This window comes from Salvelinus alpinus, chromosome 7 (genome assembly GCF_045679555.1).
Source record: "Salvelinus alpinus chromosome 7, SLU_Salpinus.1, whole genome shotgun sequence".
NCBI classification, from domain to species: domain Eukaryota; kingdom Metazoa; phylum Chordata; class Actinopteri; order Salmoniformes; family Salmonidae; genus Salvelinus; species Salvelinus alpinus.
In genome coordinates this window covers 50,207,623-50,226,111 of record NC_092092.1, presented here as the reverse complement: position 1 = coordinate 50,226,111, position 18,489 = coordinate 50,207,623, and the positions used below count along the sequence as shown (strand labels likewise).

The window sequence follows — 18,489 nt, the reverse complement described above, 5'->3', positions numbered from 1 at the left end:
GGAAACTACTTTCATAACATACTGATTTCATAACATACTGTAGTTATGGGCAAATGTTTATTAATGTAATAAATTTACGGTGTCCATATTAGAACAGCCTAAGTCTGACCTAAAGGAAGTGCTCTCCTTTCATCTCTGCACCATAAAAGGAAGGTGTGGTAAGTTGTCGTAATTGGTATTTGAGGGGGTTGATGTGTGTTACATGAATACAAATCATAATCTCTATGGTGAACTAGCGATACAACAACCTGATGCCCCCTAGATCTTTGAGGCAGGATCTTATCGCAAAACCCTTTAAAGACCCATGGGCTCTCTCTCCTCTTCCCTCTCTCGCAGAAAGAAAGCATGTTCCTCTGCAAGGTGCAATTGCCACATGGCGGATGAAACCCTTAAATGGGACTTAACCCAGCAGCATCTCATGAACCAAGACGTAGGGAGACTGGCCACTGAAGCTTGGGTGGGAAAGTGACAATCTCAATATAGAGAGTCTTCAAGGCATGCCCGTTGTTGAAACACACAAACATCCACGATGTGGTCTACTGCTCTGGCAGTATAGCCCTGAAGGGAGTGAGGATCAGTGACCTACACTAACAAGACTAAATCCAATGCCCTGCTGAGAAACTATTCATACACTGGCAGTCATGGTTATGGGAATCTGTCTGGTATATAAGCTATACTATAGTGTTGCTGACATCCAACCCAATCCAAAGGCAATAAAACACCTGAAATTCGATTCTCAGTATTTTTCTATCAAATTTTCTGTTATCCTTTCGAGTTGGTCTTTTCTGATTTGTCCAAGTCCAATAATTGGATAAGTGGCTGAATAGTCAAAATCATTAACATTATGTCAATGAAAATTTGAAAACCCTTTCTTGGACTAACACAAAAGGAAATTGGATTCTAGAATCAAATTTACAAGTCAAGATTAGACATTTGCTAATACTCAGCCACTCAACTCGAATCCACTGTGCCAACTAAGACATCATCCTTTACCAGGACAACATGGCTTACCAGGACGACATGGCTTACCAGGACAACATGGCTTACCAGGACAACATGGCTTACGAAGACAACAAATGCTGCAAGGAGTTAAATATTCAACTGGCTTCCCACCTTGATACCACAAACACACAACACTTTTGTAACAGTCTAAAAAGGAAAGCGTTCAAAACTCTAAATACCAACATTCACTGCTGGAAACCGAGGGCAGAGAGAAAGAGGGGGTAGGTGGCAAAGTCATCTTAAGGACACACCAAAATGGCTGATGAAGGCTAAACACAAAATGAATGGTCCTGCCATTAGACTTGTGCCCGTATAAATCTTATCAGGAATAACGATATAGGCAGGTTATTACAGTTTATACATATTTCATTACATGTAATTAGTAAATGAGGAAGTGATAGTCCAGTATTAGAACCATGGTATGTCTGTAGAAATGGGTTGTTGTTGGGATGTTTGGTGCTAAAATGTATTAACCTTTATATAAGTTGAAGGTCTCATGACTTTCAATGTCTCTATGTTCGATAGTGCATTCTACAACAAGAAAGCACATTGAATATCATATTTGTTCTAAAATAACACATTTGTTGCACCAGTCAGTCACCTCCTAAGTAACTGCTGCAAAAGCCGTAATAATGACCTTTGATGTTACTCTCAGATACACTCTGTGTTCTGCTTCTGAAAACATAATAGAGCTTAAGTAAATGTGCTGTCAGATGTGGGAAGCTAAAAGGGTAGTTAGATAGCAGTGTTTAGCCAACTTGCTAGCAAGAGAAGACAAGACAATAGACTATTCATTTTACTTTCACCACAAATGAGAAGACAACAAGAAAATCCAAGAATCCACCAAAAAATATATATTTTTTAGAAGTAATAACTAGTGATTACAGGCTATTGTGAAATGATAGAACCTGCTGTAGCCAACTAGCTAGCTATGTGACTTTTTCTCCACAACCAAAACATGATGTTCTATTTTTAGCTGATATGGGAATGAATACACAAGCAGCATATCAAACTGGGATAATACATCTGATTATTTCACATGGAGATGTAGGAAGCTAAAACAGCTAGCTTGCTATGTTGGTAGCTAGTGTAAAGCCAGTAATAAGGGTTGTAATAAGGTACATCCGCGATGTATTGTGCATAAGAACAGCCCTAAGCCATGATATATTGGCCATATACCACACCCCCTCGTGACTTATTGTTTAAGTATATTACTAGAACTACCTAATGCAGCAACATATTACCCAGTGTTCTTTGAAAGCTTACATTCTTTAATATACATGTTGGACATTTAGCAGAAGTAGACACCTTTTGCAATGATGACAGCTTTGCAAACTCTTGGCATTCTCTCAACCAGCTTCACCTGGAATGCTTTTCCAACAGTCTTGAAGGAGTTCCCACATATGTTGCGCACTTGTTGGCTGCTTTTCCTTCACTCTGTGGTCCAACTCATCACAAACCATCTCAATTTGGTTAAGGTCAGGTGATTCTGGGGGCCAGGTCATCTGATGCAGCACTCCCTCACTCTCATTCTTAGTTAAATAGCCCTTACACAGCCTGGAGGAGTGTTGGGTCATTGTCCTGTTGAAAAACAAATGATAGTCCCACTAAGCACAAACCAGATGGGATGGCGTATCGCTGCAGAATGCTTTGGTAGCCATGCTGGTTAAGTGTGCCTTGAATTCTAAATAAATCACAGACAGTGTCACCAGCAAAGCACTCCCACACAATCACACCTCCTCCGCCATGCTTCACGGTGGGAACTACATATGCTGGGATCATCTGTTCACCTACTCTGCATCTCACAAAGCCACAGTGGTTTGAACCAAAAAATCTCAAATTTGGACATATCAGACCAAAGGACAGATTTCCACCAGTCGAATGTCCATTGCTTATGTTTCTAGGCCCAAGCAAGTCTCTTCCTCTTACTGGTGTCCTTTAGTCATGGTTATTTGCAGCAATTCAACAATGAAGGCCTGATTCACGCAGTCTCCTCTGAACAGGTGATGTTGAGATTTGTCTGTTACTTGAACTCTGTGAAACATTTATTTGGGCTGCAATTTCTGAGATGGTAACTCTAATAAATGTATCCTTTGCAGCAGAGGTAACTCTGGGTCTTCCTTTCCTGTGGTGGTCATCATGACAGTTTCATCATAGCACCTCATGGTTTTTTGCGACTGCGTTGAAAAATTTTTAAAAGTTCTTGAAATTTTCCAGGTTGATTTACCTTCATGTCTTAAAGTACTGATGGACTGTCGTTTCTCTTTGCTTATTTGAGCTGATCTTAACATAATATGGACTTGGTCTACCTTGTCACAACTGATTGGCTCAAACGCATTAAGAAGGAATTAAATTCCACAAAATAATTTCTAACAAGTCACACCTGTTAATTGAAATGCTTTCCAGGTGACTACCTTATGAAGCTGGTTGAGAGAATTCCAAGAGTGTGCAAAGCTGTCATCAATGCAAAGGGTGGCTACTTTGAACATTCCATATGTTTTATTTAATAGTTTTGATGTCTTCATTATTATTCTACAATGTAGAAAATAGTAATAATAAAGAAAAACCTGGAATGAGTAGGTGTCCAAAATTTTGACTGGTATTCTATGTCTGACTATCTCTGGATAGTGTAGCTCAGTCCCATGTACCTCAGTTGGTAGAGAATGGTGCTTGCAATGACAGGCTTGTGGGTTTGATTCCCAAGGGGGGGGGGAATGTATCCACTCACTACTGGAAGTCACTCTAGCTTCTGCTAAATTATGTCAAATGTAAAAAATCGAATAGTGCCAATACAATATTGAGATATTCGGGGTAACATGATGCCAGAGCAATTAAAAGCAATACAGTAAAAGTGACTGCTAAACATTAACAATATTATTTCTACATTATTTTATTAATTAAATGGGATTAGAGCAAGCAGGTTGGCTGCATGCATTTGCATATTACAGTATATTAATGACTACAGGGCAAAACAGATCAAAAGGACTTGGCTAGCCACTCAACATTAAAAGTTTGAGACACTAAAATCTGTCCCCTATATTAATTAAATTGCTAGGGAACCACTATCAGATATCATTTAAATTGGTATAGCAGTCTCACTAATGGGTGCAACAATACCATGCAACCACTTGTGTTCAAAAGGTTTTTAGCACTCCAAAAATGCGGTATGGGAACTGTATTCTGAATTACAGTAAATTACTGGCAGCAATTCGCCAGTAAGTTACTGTAGAGTTTCACGACAAGATGTGTAGAATTCCTAAAATACGGTATATTACCTTATTCTGTTGGGGGTACAGTATTCTCACTCATGGGCGTAACAAATATAGCTACTTACAAGGCAAGCCTTAAAATATGTTAATAAGCCAGAGCATCTCTCTCTGCCCACAACATTTCCCACAATGCACCATAACTAATACTGTAAAACACATTTACAGTAAAATTTGATTTGATTTGATTTGATACACATCAAATTTTATTGGTCACATGCGCCAAATACAACAGGTGTAGACTTTACAGTGAAATGCTTACTTACAAGCCCATTCCCATGCAGATTTAAAAAGTAAGACAAATATTTGCTTAATAAAAAAGTTAATAGTAACACAATAAAAACAATAACAAGGCTATATACAGTTGAAGTTGGAAGTTTAATACACTTAGGTTGGAGTGATTAAAAGTCGTTTTTCAACCACTCCACACATTTCTTGTTAACAAACTATAGTTTTAGCAAATCGGTTAGGCCATCAACTTTGTGCATGACACAAGTCATTTTTCCAACAATTGTTTACAGACAGATTATTTCACTGTATCACAATTCCAGTGGGTCAGACGTTTACATACACAAAGTTGACTGTGTCTTTACACGCTTGGAAAATTCCAGAAAATGATGTCATGGCTTTAGAAGCATCTGATAAGCTAATTGACATCATTTGAGTCAATTGGAGGTGTACCTGTGGATGCATTTCAAGGCTTACCTTCAAACTCAGTACCTCCTTGCTTGACATCATGGGAAAATCAAAAGAAATCAGCCAAAACCTCAGAAAATAAATTGTAGACCTCCACAAGTCTGGTTCATCATTTGGAGCAATTTCCAAACACCTAAAGGTACCACGTTCATCTCTACAAACAATATTATACAAGTATAAACACCATGGGACCACGCAGCCGTCATACCACTCAGTAAGGAGACGCGTTCTGTTTCCTAGAGATGAATGTACATTGCTGCGAAAAGTGCAAATCAATCCCAGAACAACAGCAAATGACTTTGTGAAGATGCCAGAGGAAACAGGTACAAAAGTATCGATATCCACAGCAAAACGAGTCCTATATCGACTTAACCTGGAAGGCCGCTCAGCAAGGAAGAAGCCACTGCTCCAAAACCGCCATAAAAAAAGCCAGACTACGGTTTGCAACTGGACATGGAGACAAATATTGTACATTTTAGAGAAATGTCCTCTGGTCTGATGAAACAAAAATAGAACTGTTTGGCCATAATGGCCATCATTATGTTTTGAGGAAAAAGGGGGACGCTTGTAAGCCGAAGGACACCATCCCAACCGTGAAGCACGGGGGTGGTAGCATCATGTTGTGGGGGTGCTTTGCTGCAGGAGGGACTGGTACACTTTACAAAATAGATGGCATCATGAGAAGGAAAATTATGTGGATATATTGAAGCAACATCTCAAGACTTCCAAAGTTGTGGCAAAATGGCTTTAGGACAACAAAGTCAAGGTATTGGAGTGGTCATCACAAAGCCCTGACCACAATTGCATAGAAAATATGTGGGCAGAACTGAAAAAGCGTGTGCGAGCAAGGAGGCCCACAAACCTGACTCATGTAAATCAGCTCTGTCAGGAGGAATGGGCCAAAGTTCACCCAACTTATTGTGGGAAGCTTGTGGAAGGCTACCCGAAACGTTTGACCCAAGTTAAACAATTTAAAGGCAATGCTACCAAATACTAATTGAGTGTATGTAAACTTCTGACCCACTGGGAATGTGATGAAAGAACTAAAAGCTGAAATAAATCATTCTCTCTACTATTATTCTGACATTTCACATTCTTAAATTAAAGTGGTGATCCTAACTGACCTAAGACAGGGAATTTTTACTAGGATTAAATGTCAGGAATTGTGAAAAACTGAGTTGAAATGTATTTGGCTAAAGCGTATGTAAACTTTCAACTTCGACTGTACAAGGAGTACCAGTACTGAGTCAATGTGCAGGGGTACGAGGTAGTTGAGGTAATACAGTATGTACATGTGGGTAGGGGTAAAAGTGACTAGGCAATCAGGATATTTAATAAACAGAGTAGCAGCAGAATATGTGAATGTGTGTCTATGTGTTAGTGTGTGTGTGTGGCATCAACATGCAGGGCAAAACAATTAGGATGAACACATAATAAAGGGGGTCAATTTAAATTGTCCGGGTAGCCATTTGATGAACTGTTCAGCAGACGTATGGATTTGGAGTAGAAGCTTTTCAGGTGCCTTTTGGTACCAAACTTGCGCTAGGTACCAAGTTGTGATGCAGCCAGTCAAGATGCTCTCAATGGTGCAGATGTTTAACTTCTGATGTCGCATGAAAAGTCTTTTCAGTCTCCTGAGGGGGAAGAGGTGTTGTTGTGCTCTCTTCACGATTGTGTTGGTTTGTTTGTCCCATGATAGAAAGAACTTAAAGCTCTCGACCCGCTCCACTACAGCCCCGTCGTTGTGAATGTTCGGCCCTCCGTTTCCTGTAGTCCACGATAATCTTTTCTGTCGATGAGGGAGAGGTTGTTGTCCTGGCACCACACTACCAGGTCTCTGACCTTCTCCTTATAGGCTGTCTCATCGTCGTCTGTGATCAGGCCTACCACTGTTGTGTTGTCTGCAAACGTAATGATGGTGCATGCAATCGTGGGTGAACAGAGATTACAGGAGGGGACTGAGCACACACCCCTGAGGGGCCCCTGTATTGATGGTTTGCGTGGCTGATGTGTTGTTGCCTACCCTCACCACCTGAGGGCAGCCTGTCAACGCATGCCTTGTGAATGTTAGCCTTTTTAATGGTTTTACTCACATCGGCTACGAAGAGCATGAGCTTAATGTAGAATACCACTGCATTCTATAGTGTTTTACTGTTTAAATTACAGAAAGGTGTTACAGTGTGCTGTAAAATAAATGTATGGTATTTTACTGTGTATTCTATGATAAACTACTGCATTCAGTTTATACAGTGTCATACTGTTGATTAATACAGTAAGTTACTGATAAAATTACAAAAACGCTGACAGTGTACGTCCTCTCACCCCCGCTCCCGACACGTAACCCATCTGACCCTTACTAATGCTTCCTGTTGACAAACTCGGGAGGGATAGAGGGGACTTTGCTAGAGGTGACCCGCAGACGCCAGTCCCGGCAGTTCACTCAAAGAGGTCGTGGTCCAAAGTGACACTGTTGACAGGGTCACTGTCAACAGGAGTTGTCCACGATCTGTCCTCAAGCCCCAGCCTCTCCTCGTGTGCTCTTCCCAGAGGGATTTGCACTGCCACCAATGGTCACTCTCTGCCATCCACCACTGGAGCAGGGGACAGAGGATTCTGCCACGCCACGCTCATGCGGCAAGGACACTGTCCTGGTTTCATGCACTTAATAGAAAACAAGTTTCCTTTTGTTTATGATTTTTGGTGGGTGAACTGTGAAACCATCACTACCTTTGGTAGCACTGCTGCTACAAGCGAACCACATTTTAGAGAACTAGTGGTGCTCCATTTCACAAACCAATGTGATAGGAGTCAATGAGTATTCATAAATGTTAATTGGAGAAAATATCATCTACATACTGTAGCTTGGTATCCATTAGACTTGATCTATATTCAACACAAGGTCCTCTTAAAAATGTCTTTAAGAAAGCTGGCTGTCTACACGGTACAGATGTGGGACAACTGAATACTGGAATAAACATGTACACTATGTAAAAAGCCAGCATGCGCTTAGTGGCCTGATTTGTGTAAGCATGTGGCTAAGTAAAGCCTGAAATGTATTTATAATTAGCCTGAAATGGATTTATCAGCGGTGCATCTATCAGCCTGTCAGATATTGAATATTCACCCAAGGGATCCGTTTAACAAGAAACAGTGGAGGAGAAAGCGTATTCAAGCCCAAATCAAAATAATTTCCCGAAAACAGATGGAAGACGGTCATTCATGTTGGCGCTAGACATGCCAACAAGACACTGCATGTGTCTCTTTTCATAATGACCTGCGTATTTCTGTCGCCAAGCCACAGTATGACAATGCCATTCCGGCTCCTCACTGTACCCGACAAAGGTCATTGTGTCGAAAAAACCTGAAACCCAATGTTGACAGAACAGAGAGCATTGATTTTCCTATTCCTTAATGGACTGTCTAAAAATATGCCACTGTGCTCTGGCCACGTATTCCCTTTCACACAGTTCAACCACGCTACTTCTGACAGACAAGTCAACCTCCTATAATGGCAGAATTTTTGCTTCTACAGTCTGGATAATAACAACTCTGTTATATTACAGTAATGTTCTACAGAGTGCTTTCAGACAATTGGGCAGGAGGCCTGAAGTATTGACATTTTAGGATGGGGGCATTTAAGAACACTACAGTTAATTGCCCAGGACAGAAAGAAGATCTTTTAGTGTCCACATAAACGTTGAGACGCCTGCGAATCTCAGAAGAATGCATAGAGGATGCTCTGGTAGAATTTCCTCGTCTAAATCAATGCATAGAGTTACCTTCTAATGGCTAGCAAACATTGAATATGACTGAATCTCTAGAGCGAAAGTGGGCCTTCTTATTCCTCATTGAAGGTCTGACAAGTCCTCTTGATGTATGAGTAGTTTACAGTTACATAGCAACCCAGGTAATAGGACTTAAGTGCAATCGTTCCAGTTCCTCTGTGGCTACTCTAACCATGATTGTCCAATCCTTCCAAGCACATCTTACACATGTGCTGTATTAGCCCGGAAGTCTTCCTTCCCTGATGTAATCCCCGGCTTTTTTCTCACTGATGCAGAGTGCTTGTTATTAGCCTTCACTGTCGTGCCTGTAAATGTATCCCTCTCACTCGTCACATTTAGTTCTGTAGAACACTGAAGTGCACTGTTTTTGCGTGACCCATCTGCACATTCTAATTTAATTGTAGTTTAGTACAACTGCCACAGTTGTATACAATATAGTATCATAACCCTAAATACAGTATGCTTGTATGCATCTCAGCTAAAAATCTGGGTAAAAGATTGAAAGGAATGTAAATCTTATTCATTACATTTAGTAATTGCTTGCTTTTCTAAAGTCTAGCAACCTTGTCAGCAAGCATGCCAGCTAAGGTAGTTAGACAGGCTACACTTACTTGATTGATAGCCTGAAATGGCTTGGTAGCTAGTTATGAGGTTGGGAGATTGGGAACCTATCTAGCTGGCTAGCTAAAAGTGGCTAGTATTACAGAGAAACAACAAAACATTGTGTTTTCATTCAAAACAATCCCCCTATTCTTTCTGCAAACACATTCTGGTTAAATTGTAATAAGTAATATTGGCTATAAACAAGTCTTAACAAATTCCTGATTAAACTATAAGGCATAATTCACAATATTTCATCTATGTGATTTCAGAACGCAGAAATTATAGAAAATTATGTATTATAATTGGAAGCACTTATGTCATATTTCAGCTGCTTAGTGATGAGCATTTATACTGATTCAAACCGTACCTGTATGTAATAAATCAAAAGCACAGCATTTTTGACATCAAAGTTGTTTTCTTCTCTCATTTCTATCCCCTTGTTAATGTGTTGTCTACGATTCTGATTAATAACTGGGGAAAAATTATAACTTCCTCTATGCTCCATCCATACTATATGATTCAGTGGATGCATTATTCTACTGAAATGGAAGACCAAGTCTTTGACTCCTTTGCCAGCATCAGACAGAAAAAAACTGACCGCACCTTTTCCCTTTACAGGAGTTGGAGACACACACGCAAACAAGCATACGCACACAAACATAAACACACACAAGCATACACACACACTCCTGGACTAAATCATTTAGCAGATTCAAAAAGCCGTGAAAGCAAAATCGCCATTGCTTATTGACAGTGAAAAGCAGTACAAGGTTTAATGAGATCCAATTCAGATCTTCCTTTACCCATGTAACCCCGGATCATAGTCTGTGCGTCAGTGCTGACATAGCTAACACTCGATAAAACATCAAAGCAGATGAAGCGCACAGCTCTGGACACACATACACCCACACACTCAACACACACACACACACACACACACACACATACAAACACACGTCTCCCATACTGCTCATTAGATTACACCTATACCTGGACTGTGCAAACAAAAAGATGAAAAGCCAACAGTCTCTTTCATGAGGTAACATGTGAAAACACACGTTAATTCCAATACCAGAGCTTTGTCACATTGATGGGCAAATTCCTATATTTGAAATATTGTTTTCTTTTTTTTATTTCACCTTTATTTAACTAGCTAAGTCAGTTAAGAACATATTGATATTTACGATATCCCTTGACCAGCATTATATTACAGATAAGACATAGCCAGTCCTATTGGTGGACATTTAGGAACTGTACCTCGGGAACTGTCTTCAACTTCCAGCCCCCCTCTCCTGCCTGATACACCCCCTCTAGCCCCCTGTTGGTGTCTCTAGAGGCAAAAGCATTTAGTGGTCACTGGTTTGCATGCTACACGAGGTAGCATCATAATAATCCTCCCCAGCAGGGGCAGGCTTTGACAGGTACAGGCTATTTATTATTCAATTATTTTCAATATTTCAGGGCAGACAGGATAAATCACAAATATTGCAGCCTGTTCCTACAAAAGATATATCGAGAGGGAGGTGCTGTAGATTCACTCTAACGATGCTGCGTTAACCCCCTCTTTTATATCCCTCAATCATCCTATGAATCACTTTCTTCTAATTTACATTCAACAAGGACCTTGAGGAGAGAAAACACATGCTTATCTACGCGCTTCATCCCACTTTCAGCTTAGCAGGAACAAAGATGGGCATGACCGTAGGACAGGAACGATGCATTGCATAACAAGATTTTTCTTGAAAAACTCGCAAGGAACTGACGGCAGAAGTATGATGTGGGGCGTTCAAGACATTCGGACAGCATTCGAAACAACGAAAACAATCTGTTTGCTGTCTGCTGCGATAAAGCAGAAAACAGCCCTTCATATGCAGAGTGGCTGTGGCTGTGCAGCTGCGGCTCGGTGGTGGGTGTTGGTGGTTAAAATAAAAGAGTAATCCCATGGCGAATAGATATGGCCCTTACAAAGACGAAGACAAACACCAGTGGTAATTATGACCTTCCGCCCAGGCTTCCTGCTGGAAGCTACGATGCAGAGACCGAGTCCCCAAAGATAAATTGCTTTCCACACTGGCATCATATCAATCATGTATAGGGATAAGGTATGAGGAAGAGATATCACAGAAACTTTTCACATCTTATTGATGTCATTAACAGCCTGGTGATCACTCAAACACACATACCTTTCCGTCTGATTCTTCTCCATTTTTTCTTCTGCTGCTGAGTATTGCAGTTACCTAACACAGGATGAGTACAGTAGCTGGTTGGCTGATACACCGGGAGAGTTGAAGATAGGTCCTTACCTTGAAATGCCATCCAGGATCCAATAGTCCACAAGATTAGCTGACTGAAGCTGAGAGCTCCAAAAAAGAAAATGATGCTTCTCAAGTTCACCTGGAACAGGAGCCTTTGAATTCAAAATACCTTAAAGCGTTTTTTTTTCTCTCTAAATGATGTCTTTCACTGCTGTGAGCTCCTACTTCCTTTATTTCCCTGGTTGTGCTGTATCTTTCTGTTGCGTCCCTTGGTATTCCACCTTATTAAACCCAAACGCTGATTGGATCTTCTCCTCTTTTGTTGCAGACAGGCAGGCAGCGATTAATTGTGAGATCCACAGAGGGAGAACACTCCTCGTGCGCACTGGCTTCACTGCAAATGACTAGAGGTAGTCTGTGCTCTCCACACCTCGAAGATGGGAGCTGTCCTCTGTTCAGCCCAGCATTGGGGGGAGGGGTCCCCCAGAGTGCAAACTTTCAGACACCTCTCACCACCCAATAGGAGGTAGAAGTGGATAGCGAACTCTTCTTGTATAATATTCTCTATTTTTCCCCTTCCAATTTGCCTTGTTTTGTAGCTCTCCTCTGTAGAACGCTGTCTGCTGAGAAGTGGAAGAATGAACGCTGCTCTCTCTCTCTCTCACACACACACACACACTCCCCTCCCTGCAACTCCCACCCCCTTGTTTTCACTCCCTTCCTCTCTCTCTCTCTCCTCCCTCTTGCTCTCACTCCCATCTCTGTCGTCTGACAATTACCTCTTTGGCATTCACAGTCGTGTCAGATAGAAAAGGTTCGACCGCCTGCACTTCCTAGGATCCCTTTGGGATACAAATAATGGTCTGATAAATATGGGAAGCAAAATAGAGAGTGAGTAAAGAAACAACATGAACATTAATGAAGGAATGAGGAACGAGAAAGTGCAAGCCTCTGACTAACCTTTTTTTATTCATTATTAACTGACTCCATTGAGCTTTGGTCTTTTTCATCTCTCTTTTGCAAACTCCTTGTAGTGGATCAGGTGAGGAGTTGATGTTGGCCAACTGTCAAGAGAGATTGAAGAGGCAGACGAAAATAGCAGCAGTAACAGACCAGTGCTCTGAATCGAGGCAAGGACAATCCACGAGATTTAGCAAACCGTGGATTTTTACAATTAGCAGCCTAAACAAATTGCCAGCAATTCCCTTATCACTCCATGCACATACACACAGAATATTACCCTGGACGCGGAAGCTGAATAAAACAATATGCACAACAATTAGATACAAAAGAAATAGGTCCCTGGAACATTTCAAGTGGAGCATCGGCATGTGTCTAAGCTATGTCTTTACACTTGGTTACTAAAGTAACGTTCAGGCGTAATCCATTTGTCATGTACTTAGGCATAGCATGACAGCATGTGTGTGTTATTTTTACCAACCAAGCATAAATAATGACTGATGATTATCACCTCAGGTATTAAATTGCTGGAAATCGTGCCAGTGTGAGAAATGTCACTTTTTTGTTTACTACATTTATTTTTCTCACATAATCTTCACGCTTTCCTAACATTTATCCAACAAGACTCACGTGACTAATGCTCTTATACCCGTGTAATGCAGTAATTACTCTAGTGACAACATGTTGTGACAGTTAAGATAATGTTGTTACTAGAGTAATTACACAGGTAAAAGAGAATCTTAATGTAAAGTGCTACAGATAAGGACATTAGATCATGTTTTACGTAGATCGTGATAACAGGAAGGAGCATGACCTTGATCTCTATAAGTCATCTAACTATGAAGCTAAAGGATGAAGAACCCTCAACCGGTCCACTGATCTCTGCATCCTTTCCGTCATCACCATTACACTCCTGTCTTTCCTAGAAAACACATCCATTGGTACACGCAATCACAGCCAATGGCACACATCCAATGGCCCACCCAACTACCGACTCCAGTCTATCAAAGAGTGTGGTTGAAAATGTAACTGGAACTATTCACATCACAGACCAGATATCTAACCATTATAATACAAGAGACTGAATCATTAGCAGGTTTTTAATGCTCACTCCTTTCTTTACTGTTGAACTACAATCATGTACTGTGACAGTAATTTCTATGTTATAACTGTGCTGTTACATTGCACCAATGACAAATAACAATGTTTTACAATGTGCTAGAATGGGATGTCAAAGCAATCAAAATGCAAACATAAACTCCTCAAAATCTAATTGATGGGCTCCCTGAAGAAGACATAACCCAGAAGTGAAATGGCTAGACGTAGGACATATTTTGACATTGGAGTCCAAGTTTTTAAAGGACAGAAGCCAGACCTAAGAGTGCTCTGTGTGGACTACAGTGCTCGCTCTACAGTGTCCGCCTAATGTGGGACAGCTTGCAGATAAGCCCGGGTAAGCTTTCTGGCTCAGACACCGGCACGGGCCTCTCCGCATCTCATTATCCAGGTGGTGCCATTTCCAACACAACTCTCCATGGTCCAAACCTACATTCCCCTAAACAGCAGCGGCACGCACACAGCCCATTTGCAATTCCGCGAACATCATTAGGACTCAAGTTGCTTTGCAAACTGCTCATATCCAGGGCATCCTATTTATATAATCGTTATACATAAAATATACATAGACAAAGCTATGAATGGTTACATATCTGACGTACAATATTCTTGGAATTGTAAGCGGTGGCTTTACTTGAAGCAGACTACACTTAACTTGTAAGGCTTTCTTCAAGGGAACAAGTTTCAAGTTGTATTAGTCGTATGTAAAGCATACACATGGTATACACTGTCCAGCAGAGTGCTTACTTTCAGGTTCCTTCTCGACAATGAAACAACAAAATAAATAATAAAAGTTAAGAATACGAACATAAAGTAAAAGGCTAAGTAGAATAAAATACACATCTTCCAGTATTTGACATATCTTAGCGACGTAAATGATAAATGCCAGACAGATACAGTGCCAATGGTAACAGCAGGATACAATAGGTGTGATTAATATAATATACTTGTTGAGCGTCAAAAGAAGGGCATTGTGTTGGTTTTGTTAGTTGGCAACTAAGAAATGGGTTTTGTCAGTCACATTTAAGCATCTGTGCTAGACGTTATTCACAATCGCTGTGTTGCCTCCTTGGACTCTCCAGGCAATTTGTTAACCACTCACCCTATGGGTCTGTTTGTCTTGTCTGCATTGTCAGCCCGAAGAGTCCCACTGATTAAACCTAGGGATTTCCACAAAGCGCTTGTCTGCCACTTTTGCCTCAAGGTACATTAAACAGCTCGTCTCTACCTCATTGATCAACAGTGGAATTGATATTGAGACATGTAAAGGCATAGTTAATTAGGGTATCATGGTTCAGTAACTAAGCCTCATTAAGAATAAGATGAGAAAGACACCTAATGTACTCTTCAATATTAAAGAGTGTACCTGTCGTGCAAAGGGAAAACTCAACCACAATTTGAGTTGTTTCTTAAATGAACACCGATCAAAAAAACAAAATTCCAAACGAAACGTGAAGCTAATAATAGTGCTAACATGCAACTATCCATAGACAAGATCCCACAAAGCACAAAAGGGGAAATGGCTGCCTAAATATGATCCCCAATCAGAGACAACGATAAACAGATGCCTCTGATTGGGAACCATAACAGGCCAACAGACATATAAATACCTAGATGACCCACCCTAGTCACACCCCGACATAACCAACATAGAGAATAAAAAGCTCTCTATGGTCAGGGCGTGACAGTACCCCCCCCAAAGGTGCGGACTCCGACCGCAAAACCTGACTCAATAGGGGATGGTCCGGGTGGGCATCTACCGTCGGGGGCGGCTCCCGTGCGGGGCGAAGTACCCACTCCGCTCGTGGACATGTCATTGGAGGAACCGGACCATGGCTCGTCGCCGGAAGAACCGGACCTTGGGTCATCGCCAGAGGAACCGGACCATGAATCATCGCCGGATACTCTGGACCGTGGATTGTTGTCGAGGGTTCCGGGCCGTGGATCGTCGCCGGAGAGACCGGACCGTGAATCGTAGCCAGATACTCCGGACCGTGGATCGTCGCCGGAGGCTCCGGACCGTGGATCGTCGCCGAGGGCTCCGGACCGTGGATCGTCACCGAGGGCTCCGGGCCATGGATCGTCGCCGGAGGGTCCGGACTGTGAATCGTCGCCGGAGGCTCCGGACCGTGGATCGTCGCTGGAGGAACCGGACCGTAGATCGTTGCCGGGGATTCCGGTCCGTGGTTCGTCGCCGGGGACTCCGGACCGTAGATCATCGCTGGAGGCTCCGGACTGGGAACCCTCGCAGGATGCTCCGGACTGAGAACCCCCGCTCGAGGCTCTGGACCGCAGACCGTCGCTGGAGGCTCTGAAATTAATGCATACCGTCGCTGGAGGCTCTGGACCGCAGACTGTCGCAGGAGGCTCCGGACCGCAGACCTTCCCTGGAGGTTCCGGACCGCGGACCGTCACAGGAGGCTCCGGACCGCGGACCGTCCCAGGAGGTTCCGGACCGTGGACCGTCTCAGGAGGTTCCGGACCGTGGACCGTCCCAGGAGGTTCCGGACTCTAGACCGTCTCAGGAGGTTCCGGACTGTGGACCGTCTCAGGAGGTTCCGGACTGTTGACCGTCTCAGGAGATTCCGGACTGTGGACCGTCTCAGAAGATTCCGAACTGTGGACCGTCTCAGGAGGTTCCGGACTGTGGACCGTCGTTGGAGGTTCCGGACTGTGGACCGTCGTAGGAGGTTCCAGACTGTGGACCGTCGTTGGAGGTTCCGGACTGTGGACCGTCGTTGGAGGTTCCGGACTGTGAAACATCACCGGAAGCTCTGGACTGGGACCTGTCGCCGGAAGCTCTGGACTGGGACCTGTCGCCGGAAGTTCTGGACTGGGACCTGTCGCCGGAAGCTCTGGACTGGGACCTGTCGCCGGAAGCTCTGGACTGTGGAGGCGCACTGGAGTCCTGATGCGTGGGACCGGTACAGGTGGCACCGGGCTGATGACATGCACCTCAGGGCGAGTGCGGGGAGAAGGCACAGGACATACTGGACTGTGGAGGCGCACTGTAGGCCTGATGTGTGGGACCGGTACAGGTGGTACTGGGCTGATGACATGCATCTCAGGGCGAGTGCGGGGAGGAGGCACAGGACGTACTGGACTGTGGAGGCGCACTGGAGGCCTGATGCGTGGGACCGGTACAGGTGGCACCGGGCTGATGACACGCACCTCAGGGCGAGTGCGGGGAGGAGGCACAGGACGCACTGGACTGGGGAGGCACACTGGAGGTCTAGAGCGCAGAGCTGGCACAACCTGTCCTGGCTGGATGCTCACTCCAGCCCGGCAAGTGCGGGAAGCTGGCACAGAACGCACTGGGCTGTGAAGACGCACTGGGGATACAGCGCGTAGAGCCGGCGCAGGATATTCTGGTCCGAGGAGGCGTACTGGAGACCAGGAGCGCTGAGCCGGCACAACCCGTCCTGGCTGGATGCTCATTTTCGCAAGGCAAGTGCGGAGAGCTGACACCGAGCGCACCGGGCTGTGAATGCGCACTGGAGACACAGTGCGTATCACCACATAACATGGTGCCTGAATGGTCACACGCTCCTTAAAGCGAGTGCGGGGAGTTGGCTCTGGTCTAAAACCTGGCTCCGCCAACCACCCCGTGTTCCCCCTCCAAAACATTTTTGTGGTTGCCTCTCGTGCTTGCGTCTTGGTTGCGAACCCCGGAGTCGTCGTTGATCCTCCTTTGCTGCCTCTATCTGCTTCTATGGAAGGCGATCCTTTCCAGCCAGGATCTCCTCCCATGTCCAGGATCCCTTACCGTCCAGGATCTACTCCCATGTCCAGGATGTCTGTTTCTCCTGGCCACGCTGCTTGGTCCGTTTCTGGTGGGATCTTCTGTCACGCTCGTCATAAAGATTGGACCAAGGTGCAGCGTGGTAGGCGTACATTTTCCTTTATTAAATGAACGCCGAACAAAAACAACAAAATACCAAACGAAACGTGAAGCTAATAATAGTGCTAACATGCAACTATCCATAGACAAGATCCCACAAAGCACAAAAGGGGAAATGGCTGCCTAAATATGATCCCCAATCAGAGACAATGATAAACAGATGCCTCTGATTGGGAACCATAACAGGCCAACATAAACATATAAATACCTAGATGACCCACTCTAGTCACACCCCGACCGAACCAACATAGAGAATAAAAAGCTCTCTATGGTCAGGGCGTGAAAGACCCCTTCACTTTTTCCACATTTTGTTACGTTACAGGCTTATTCTAAAATGGATTATATAGTTTTTTCCCCTCAACAATAAAACACAAAATAGTTCATAATGACAAAGAAAAACTGTTTTTTAGACATTTTTGAAAATGTATTAAAACTTTTGAACTGAAATATCACATTTACATAAGTATTCAGACTTTACTTAGTATTTTTGGGTATGACGCTACAAGCTTGGCACACCTGTATTTGGGGAGTTTCTCCCATTCTTCTCTGCAGATTCTCTCAAGCTCTGTCAGGTTGGATGGGGAGAGTCGCTGCACAGCAGTTTTCAGGTCTCCCCAGAGAGGTTCGATCGGTTTCAAGTCCTGGCTCTGGCTGGGCCACTTCTGCATTGTCTTGCCTGTGTGCTTAGGGTCGTTGTCCTGTTGGAAGGTGAACATTCACCTCAGTCTGAGGTCATGAGCGCTCTGGAGCATGTTTTCATCAAGGATCTCTCTGTACTTCCCTCGATCCTGACTAGTCTCCCAGTCCCTTCTGCTGAAAAACATTGCCACAGCATGATGCTGCCACTACCATGCTTCACCATAGGGATGCTATTGGCCAGGTGATGACCGGTGCCTGGTTTCCTC

At 43.5% G+C, this 18,489-nt stretch overlaps 1 protein-coding gene across 2 annotated transcripts in view; it reads right to left on the bottom strand.

Annotated features, from left to right (window-relative positions):
- LOC139581133 (leucine-rich repeat and immunoglobulin-like domain-containing nogo receptor-interacting protein 2) overlaps positions 1-12,297 on the bottom strand; it is a 395,362-nt gene extending 383,065 nt beyond the window's left edge. The window contains exon 1 of one of the 2 annotated variants that reach the window (XM_071410590.1): positions 11,656-12,297. The gene's annotated coding sequence lies outside the window, so the exon portion shown is untranslated. The other variant, XM_071410591.1, reaches the window with a different exon arrangement.
- Between the last annotated feature and the right edge of the window lie 6,192 nt (positions 12,298-18,489).